Source organism: Danio aesculapii, chromosome 4 (genome assembly GCF_903798145.1).
Source record: "Danio aesculapii chromosome 4, fDanAes4.1, whole genome shotgun sequence".
Classification (NCBI taxonomy): domain Eukaryota; kingdom Metazoa; phylum Chordata; class Actinopteri; order Cypriniformes; family Danionidae; genus Danio; species Danio aesculapii.
In genome coordinates this window covers 57,502,968-57,511,849 of record NC_079438.1, presented here as the reverse complement: position 1 = coordinate 57,511,849, position 8,882 = coordinate 57,502,968, and positions in this window count along the sequence as shown.

Below are 8,882 nucleotides of genomic sequence, written 5' to 3'. Positions count from 1 at the left end.
AGGCAGGTGGATTGATAGATAGACGGATAGATAGACGGATGGATGGGTAGATAGATAGATAGATAGATAGATAGATAGATAGATAGATAGATAGATAGATAGATAGATAGATAGATAGATAGATAGATAGATAGATAGATAGATAGATAGATAGATAGATAGATAGATAGATAGATAGATAGATAGATGGACGGACGGACGGACGGACGGACGGATGGACGGATGGATGGATGGATGGATGGATGGATGGATGGATGGATGGATGGATGGACGGATGGATGGACGGATGGATGGATGGGCAGGCAGGCAGGTGGATTAATGGAAGGATGGATAGATAGACGGATGGATGGTAGATAGATAGACAGACGGATGGATGGATGAACGGATGGATGGAAGGGCAGGCAGGCAGGCGGATTGATGGATAGATGGATAGATAGACGAATGGATGGGTAGATAGATAGATAGACAGACGGATGGATGGATGAATGGATGACTAGATAGACAGATGGACGGACGGACAGATGGATTGATGGATGGATGGATGGATGGAGGGGTAGACATATACATGCATATATACATTAAATATTGCCTATAAATCTTTATGTTATTTAAAATAGTTCTGGAATTTGACATTAGAGTGTGATATTTGGATATTGTATGATGGCTTAGTTTGACATTTATCCTGTGTGTCACCAACAGGCAGAAAACACATCTGGAGCTTATAAACAAACATGATCTATTTCTCCGCAGGACACAAACTGTCTTTCTCACTGTATTCTGCCCTTCCCTGCAGCCCTGTGTGTGTGTGTGTGGGGGCCTGTATGCATGTGTCTGTGTATGCTTCTGTGTGTGTTTGTGCTTCTGTGTGTCTGTAAGCTTGACTTGCAGCTCTGTCTCACTGCATAAATTCACACTGCAGAATCACTGGAGGAGCTGTCGCTTCAAGATCAACACAAACATCCTTTCTGCAACCTTCAGATCTAAAACCCTCCGTCTCATTCAGACTTTTTATTTGTGTGAAGTACAGGGCCTACACACAGTTTTAGACAAATGTGTGAACAATATCTGAGAGAAACCGGCCATCTGTGTACATAGAAAGTTTTCAGCGCATAAAAAATGGGAGCATAAACAAAAGCGTTGCACTTATATATTTGTTGAGTGTGTGTGTGTGTGTGTATGTATATATGATTGAGTTAGTGGCAGCCGCTGGTTCCCACAGGTCTCAGGTCTCGGTGTGTAATATAAACCTGTGAAATCAGGACACAACATGTGAATTGTCCTCCATATAGAGACCGAATGAGCTTACTAATTGTGTTGTGCTCTCACTCTAGTCTCTTTGAGATGTGCAGAGACTCCTTCTTTGTCATGAGCACAGATGCAGTATAGATCCAGTGACACTGATACAGATAAACCTGGAAGTAAGAAAGGCGGAGGATATCCACCCGACAGCTTCTCCTTTCAGTGCTTTAGGCTTAATGAAGAAGCACATTTGCAAGCAAGCCAGGCTCATTGCGGATATACGTACCCAGGTCTACGTTTCTGGGGACAGCTAAATATGTAACCGGAGGTACGTCTGCTCGCAGTTTTTGTGTTTGAAAATTCTCCAGAGGCCTCTGTGTGCTCTTTTTGATGGTCGCAAATTTCTCTCAGTCGCCCTTATATGCAATTCAGAAAGATTGTTAATAGTGCCACCAGTGGCCACTCAGTGAACTGAACGATGTAACATTAGTTCATAATAAATAAACTTCATAATAAAGTATTAATAATGATTAGTACATCATTATTCATGCGCTGTTATTGTAAAGTGTTACCAGATATCTAAGAAATGACTTGTGAATATTAAGAAATGACAAGAGAACAATGAAAACTAGGCCAAAACATATGTGTTATAAAGAAACAGAGAAATGAACACACACACAGATACACACAGCAGCAGTATCAGTGTTGGCACAGCAGGCAACACCAGAGTGCCAGTCTTACACATGGCAGAAAATGAGGTAGCAGCTTCACACCATTCAGTGTGTGTTTCTGTGGCAACACACACACATGGATGAGAAAACTCTGGAAAAGATGACATGCTGGATCAGCAGAGGAAAACCGTCAGAGTTGTGAATGATTGAAGACGGCTGTAATCCTCAGCACCAGTGCTCCACTTTCACTGACCTTGTTCTGTCGCACGCACATTTATTTTGAAGATCCATCGCTGATCTCCAGTCCACAGATGACACCATCTAGGATTTAATCAACAGACACATAAAATGCATTGATGCACCTCATATAGTCATCAATCAAGAACGTGTTCACATCATTATTTCAATCACAAACTCTACAGGAATCAATAAAGACTGTAGTTTGCATTAGGAAAACATTTCCCTCATAGGAAAATATTTCCCTGTTAAACTCATTTAACAGGGAAATAATTCCTAAATGTATTATTATTATTAGTTATTATCATTATTAGTCTCTTATTTATCAGGGGTCGCCTCAGCAGAATGAACCGCCAACTATTCTGGTATTTGTTTTTTACTCAGCGGATGCCCTTCCAGCCGCAACCCAGTACTGGGAAACACCCATACACACTCATTTACACACACACTCATACACTATGGCCAATTTAGCTCATCAATTTTCCTATAGCGCATGTGTTTGGACTGTGGGGGAAACCGGAGCATAAACATTAATTATTTACTTAATATTTTGCCTCACGGTGGTGCAGTGTGTAGCATAATCGCCTCACAGCAAGAGGGTCGCTGGTTCCAGATCAGCTGGGTCAGTTGGCATTTCTGTGTGGAGTTTGCATGTTCTCCCCGTGTTGGTGTGGGTTTCCTCTGGGTGCTCCGGTTTCCCCCACAGTCCAAACACATGCGCTATAGGGGAATTGATGAACTAAATTGGCCGTAGTGTGGGTGGGTGAGTGTGTGTGAGAAAGAGTGTGTGTGGGTGTTTCCCAGTGTTGGGTTGCAGCTGGAAGGTCATTCGCTGCGCAAAACAGGAATAGTTGCTGGAACTATGCTGGAATAGTTGGCGGATCATTCCGCTGTGGTGACCCTTGATGAATAAAGGGACTAAGCTGAAGGAAAATGAATGAATGAATAATTAATATTTCAATGATGGTTCAATTACTACTACATTACTACTTTATTATTATTTTTAAATAGTATATATATATATATATATATATATATATATATATATATATATATATATATATTCAATTGTTTATATAATGTGAATATTATTTTAGGATAATCAATACAACTTGTATATTGAATTTAATTTAAAAAATGAATATGCAGTATATAAACTTATTTTTAAAAATGAATTATGTACATGAGTAGTGCATGAAATGTTTTGTTTAAGGCTTATAATCTGTATCAAAATAAATTAATAATCTATACTTTTATATACATTTATACCATATACTATGTGCCTTTTTCGAAATGTATATATCATTTATAAATATTGGTTTATCCTCTCTTTTAGGTCTTTTTTTTTTTTGTAACCTCAGTGCTTCAAATGAAGTGATTTGCTCTCTGAAATATAACGTTAAAATAAATGTATGAAGTGTTTTTAAATGACAGCCTCACATTTGTCCTGCATAAACACTTTTATTTGTTTGTCTCTTCATCGCAGGAGTCAGAAATCGCTATCGCTTGCTCTGCCGTCACAATATTTGATTGCTTTTGCTAAAATAAACAGCTGAAGCGGAAAGGTTAAACATATTCAGAGACTCAAATTCAGGGTTAATGATTCGGACAAACAGGCATTTGCATCCGGTCAAAGCTGTGCTGCGGACACTTTATTTTACTGACCAACCAAACCCATATAACAGCAGACAAGTGCACATTTCCCCATGCTGAGCGACTTCAAGATGCTCACTTCTGCCAAACCCACAAACTAAACTACAATTAGTATTCATAAGTTAGCGCGTCTCGAGTTATATAGATATTCAGATATGCACATTCATCATCAGTGTGAGACGCAGCATCAGACCGGGCCTTTAATGTAATGGATTCATTTGGAGAGGACGAGCGTTTGATATTCAGAGTCTGTTTACAGTCGCTCGGGTGGGAGAACTGCAGAGGAACTGGGTAAATACATTTTACCCACTGCTGCGTGCTAAAACACCATGAATTAAACATGCAAGGCTTTCTGGGAGATCGGAGACTAGTGACTTCAGTGAGAGGCCTCATTACTGACTCTGACTGAGAGTACAAATATAACACCTTAGCAACCATCTAGACATGAGTATTGTTATTGACCATTTAAAAAAACTACTTACATCAGCTTATCATCCAGCCTGCAGATTTGCATCCTATATCAACAAGACTGATGGTGTAGTACATCCCCTACTAAATGAACTGATGCTTCAGCCTGTGGATTTGACTTCATTCACTGATGATTTGTGGACGTGTGTCCTCATAAAACGCTCGCTCTGAGAATCTGAATGCAGACCAGCGTTTTAATCCACGGCTCAGTGCTCAGCGTCCGTCTGTGACAGAGAGGCGAAGGTGATTTATGGAGCTGTTTGTTATTCACACTCTGGCCTTTGCTGCTTATTACTGTGCTTAAACACAACGTGTGAAATTAATGAGAGGAATGCCACAAAAAAAACACACATATTCAGCTCAGACGCAGCCACAGTTTTAAAATTGATTTATTTTATATTTTAAATATTTTATAAACATTAACAATAAACATTAATAAAAGAGATAGAATAAATTGAGAATAGAAAATACTAAATAAACAAACTGGGACACAGTTGGGGTGGCACGGTGGTGTAATGGATAGCACAATTGCCTCACAGCAAGAAAGTTGCTGGTTTGAGCCTCGGCTGGGCTAGTTGTCATTTCCTTGTGGAGTTTGCATGCTCTCCCCATGTTGGCGTGGGTTTCCCCTGGGTGCTCCGGTTTCCCCCACAGTCCAAACACATGTGCTAGAGGGGAATTGCTGAACTAAATTAGCCCTAGTGTATGAGTGTGCAAGAGTGTATAGGTGTTTCCCAGAGATGGGTTGCAGCTAAAAGGGCATCCGCTGCATAAAACATATGCTGGATAAGTTGGTGGTTCAGTCTCATGTGGCGACCCCAGATTAATAAAGGGACTAAGCCAAAAGGGGAATGCATATATATATATATATATATATATATATATATATATATATATATACAGGGCCGTGTACAGGGGGGTGGCCCGGTGGCTAGAGCCATTGACCCTCTGCCCTTATTGGCTGAAGTGCCCCTCTCAGCCTGTACCCCCTCCCTCCCACGCAACTGTGTCCGTGCCCCGCCCCTCCAGTGATTCCGGTAATCCCCGTCTTCACTTCGCTTTCCACAACAACCCCCCGGCCCCCTCCCCACTTTGATTTTTGCGACCGTTACCATAGTCATTTGCCTACAGCGGCAGTTCAGTTCTGGCCCTGTGAGCACCTGCGTATTTAAGAGTCTGTGAAAATGTCTGTGAAAATGAATGAATAAATAAAATAATAAATTAAAGGGCCAAATTAGTTAGTAAGACCTATAAAAATAAAGGTCCTTTATTAGCATTTATATTTATAGTTTCCTGAAGAACCTTCTATAATTGTTATAACATTTGTGCGGCACAAAAAGTTGCTTATAGTGTAAAAATGTAACAGCAAAAACAAAAAATGGTGCTTTTTTCAAATCAATGCTTTGTTTTTATTTTATATATATATATATATATATATATATATATATATATATATATATATATATATATATATATATATATATATATATATATATACACATACACATATACATACACTAAGGCCAATTAGTTAATCAATTCCTCTATAGCGCATGTGTTTGAACTGTGAGGGAAACTGGAGCACCCGAAGGAAACCCACGCCAATACAGTGAGAACATGCAAACTCCACACAGAAATGCCAACTGACCCAGCTGAGGCTTGGACCATCAACATTCTTGCTGTGAGGCAACAGTGCTAACCACTGAGCCACTGTGCCACCCGTTTTTATACAGTATTGTATTTTCTAACTTATTTTAAATATTTTGTTCTGTTTAATAAATGTTTGGGTGGAAATGTAGATTCTGAAATAATTCAATCACTGGATTTCACAATTAAAATCAATAAAAACAAAATGGTTCCAACTGAAACCGCCTTATGAACCCAATGGGAGATCCCAGCACAGATGATGTTGGACTGAAAAGTTTGTTCAGTTCATCAGCACTGAATATGAATAAACACACAATTTAATGTCAGCAAAAGCAGTTGAACATCATGAGAGCAAAACAAACGCCAGCAGATCCTGACATCTGCGATAAAGAGACAAACAAACAACAGCGGATCAGCAGAGAGCCTGAGGTCTGCGTACACACACATCTACAGCTGAAGTCAGAATTATTCACAGCCCTGTATAAAACATAATATTTTTAACTCATTTCTAATAACTGATTTATTTTCTCTTTGCCATGCTGACAGTAAATAATATTTGACTAGATATTTTACTAGTATTCAGCTTAAAGTGACATTTAAAGGCTTAACTAGGTTAATTAGGGTAAAGTTAGGGTAATTAGGCAGGTTATTGTATAACAGTGGTTCGTTCTGGAGACAATCCATTCAAGTTTGTGCTTAAAGGGGCTAATAATATTGAGCTTAAAATGTTTTTTAAAAAATTAAAAACTGCTTTCATTCTAGCCAAAATAAAATAAATAAGACTTTCTCCAGAAGACAAAATATTAGAGGAAATACTGTGAAAAATTCCTGAATCTGTTCAACATCATTTGGGAAATACTGGAAGAACAAGGAGGGCGATTAGTTTTGACTTCAGTTTGACACTTGATCGCGGGCCGCAGTTTCTCCAGCACTTAATAAAACAAAGAGCTGCCGCTAAACCCAGGAGTGTGTGCGTTTCCATGGCAACCGCATGGATTGAGCCTGCTGGATTTTTGTCTGAGGAAACTCCAGCAGGAGAATAGACACAGACAGCATGTTATTTAGATGTGTTGGAAACATCTTCTCATTTATGAAGTAGAAAACTTTGTTGTTAGTTTGATTTTTACGCAAAAGCATCATAAAATGTCATTCATTCATATTCATCCATCCATCCATCCATTTATCCATCCATCAATCCATTCATCCATCCATCCATCCATTTATCCATCCGTCAATCCATTCATCCATCCACTAATTTATCCATCCATGCAACCATCCCTGCATCAATCAAATAATTTATCCACCCATCCATCCATTCATTTATCAGTCCATCTATCTATCCAACCATCCATCTATTCATTATTCCATCCATCCGTTGATTAATTTTTCCATCCATTCATTTATCCATTCAATCATCCATCCAACCATCCATTCATCATCCCTTCATTTATTCATTTATTCATCCATCCATCCATCCGTTCATTTATCCATCCATCAGTTCATTTATCCATATATTCATCCTTATATCCATCCATGCATCCATCCATTTATTCATCCACACATCCATCTGTTCATTTGTCCATCCATCAGTTCATTTATCCATACATCCGTCCATTCATTAATTCATTCATCCACCCATCCATTCATTAGTTAATTCATTCATCCATCCATTCATTCATTCATTCATCTATCCATCCATACATCCATCCATTCATCCAACCATCCATTCATTAGTTAATTCATTCATCCATCCATCCATCCATCCATTCATTCATTCATTCATTCATTCATTCATTCATTCATTCATTCATCTATCCATCCATCCATCCATCCATCCATTCATTTATCAATCCATCCACCCATCAATTCATTTATCTATCCATTAATTTATCCAATCAATCATCCATCCATACATTTATCCATTCAATCATCCATCCATCCATCTATCCATTCATTTATCCATCCAATCATCCATTCATCCATCTATCCATTCGTTTATCCATCCAATCATTGATTCATCCATCTATCCATTCATTTATCCATCCAATCATCCATTCATCCATCTATCCATTCATTTATCCATCCAATCATCCATTCATCCATCTATCCATTCATTTATTCATCCAATCATCCATCTATTAATCAATTTATCAATCATCCATCCATCTATCCATCAGTTCATTCATCCATCCATTCTTTCATCCATCCATTTGTTAATTTATCCACCCATCAGTTCATTTGTCCATTCATCCATTCATTTATCCAACCATCCATCCATCCATCCATTCATTGTTTGTTTATTCATTCATTCATCCACTAATCTATTGTTTCAATAATTATTTCATTCGTTCATTCATGCATTATTTATTTATTGCAGAAATATATCTAACAATAAAGACATTTATAATCTTATAAGTTTTCCGTTCTAAAGGACTGCTGCTCTTTCTAACTATCCTGGAAAATAAATCCCAGATGCGTGTCTCGAGGTTTCCACAAAAAGTAAATAAATAAATAATTAAAAAAGTAAAAAGCCCAGATTTCTCCAGCACCAGATCAGCACTTGGGGGAAATATTAGAAAAATCATTTCAAGTTCACAAGTCTAGAATAATGGGCTTGTCTTCACCTGCATATCTCCACAAAACCATAACAGAGACAGAGGAATCTAATGTAATCACGTCAGCTTCTGAATGAATTGGTAAGCGTGTGTACGGTGTGTTTTGTGTGAGATCTGCGGGTTTGCAAACACTAAGCGGTGTGTAAATGCGGACGCAGATGTGTGAGGTGCAGCACAGACACACACACACACACACACACACACTGAATACTAATGACAGATTCGGCAGGAAGCTTCTCTCTATGAGCTCCAGAGAGCAGAGGATTCAGCCAAACGTCCTCCAGTCTGAAGATCTCCAGAGAAAACACTGATACTGATGATCTGCGGCTCTGATTTATCTCGCTTTATTACA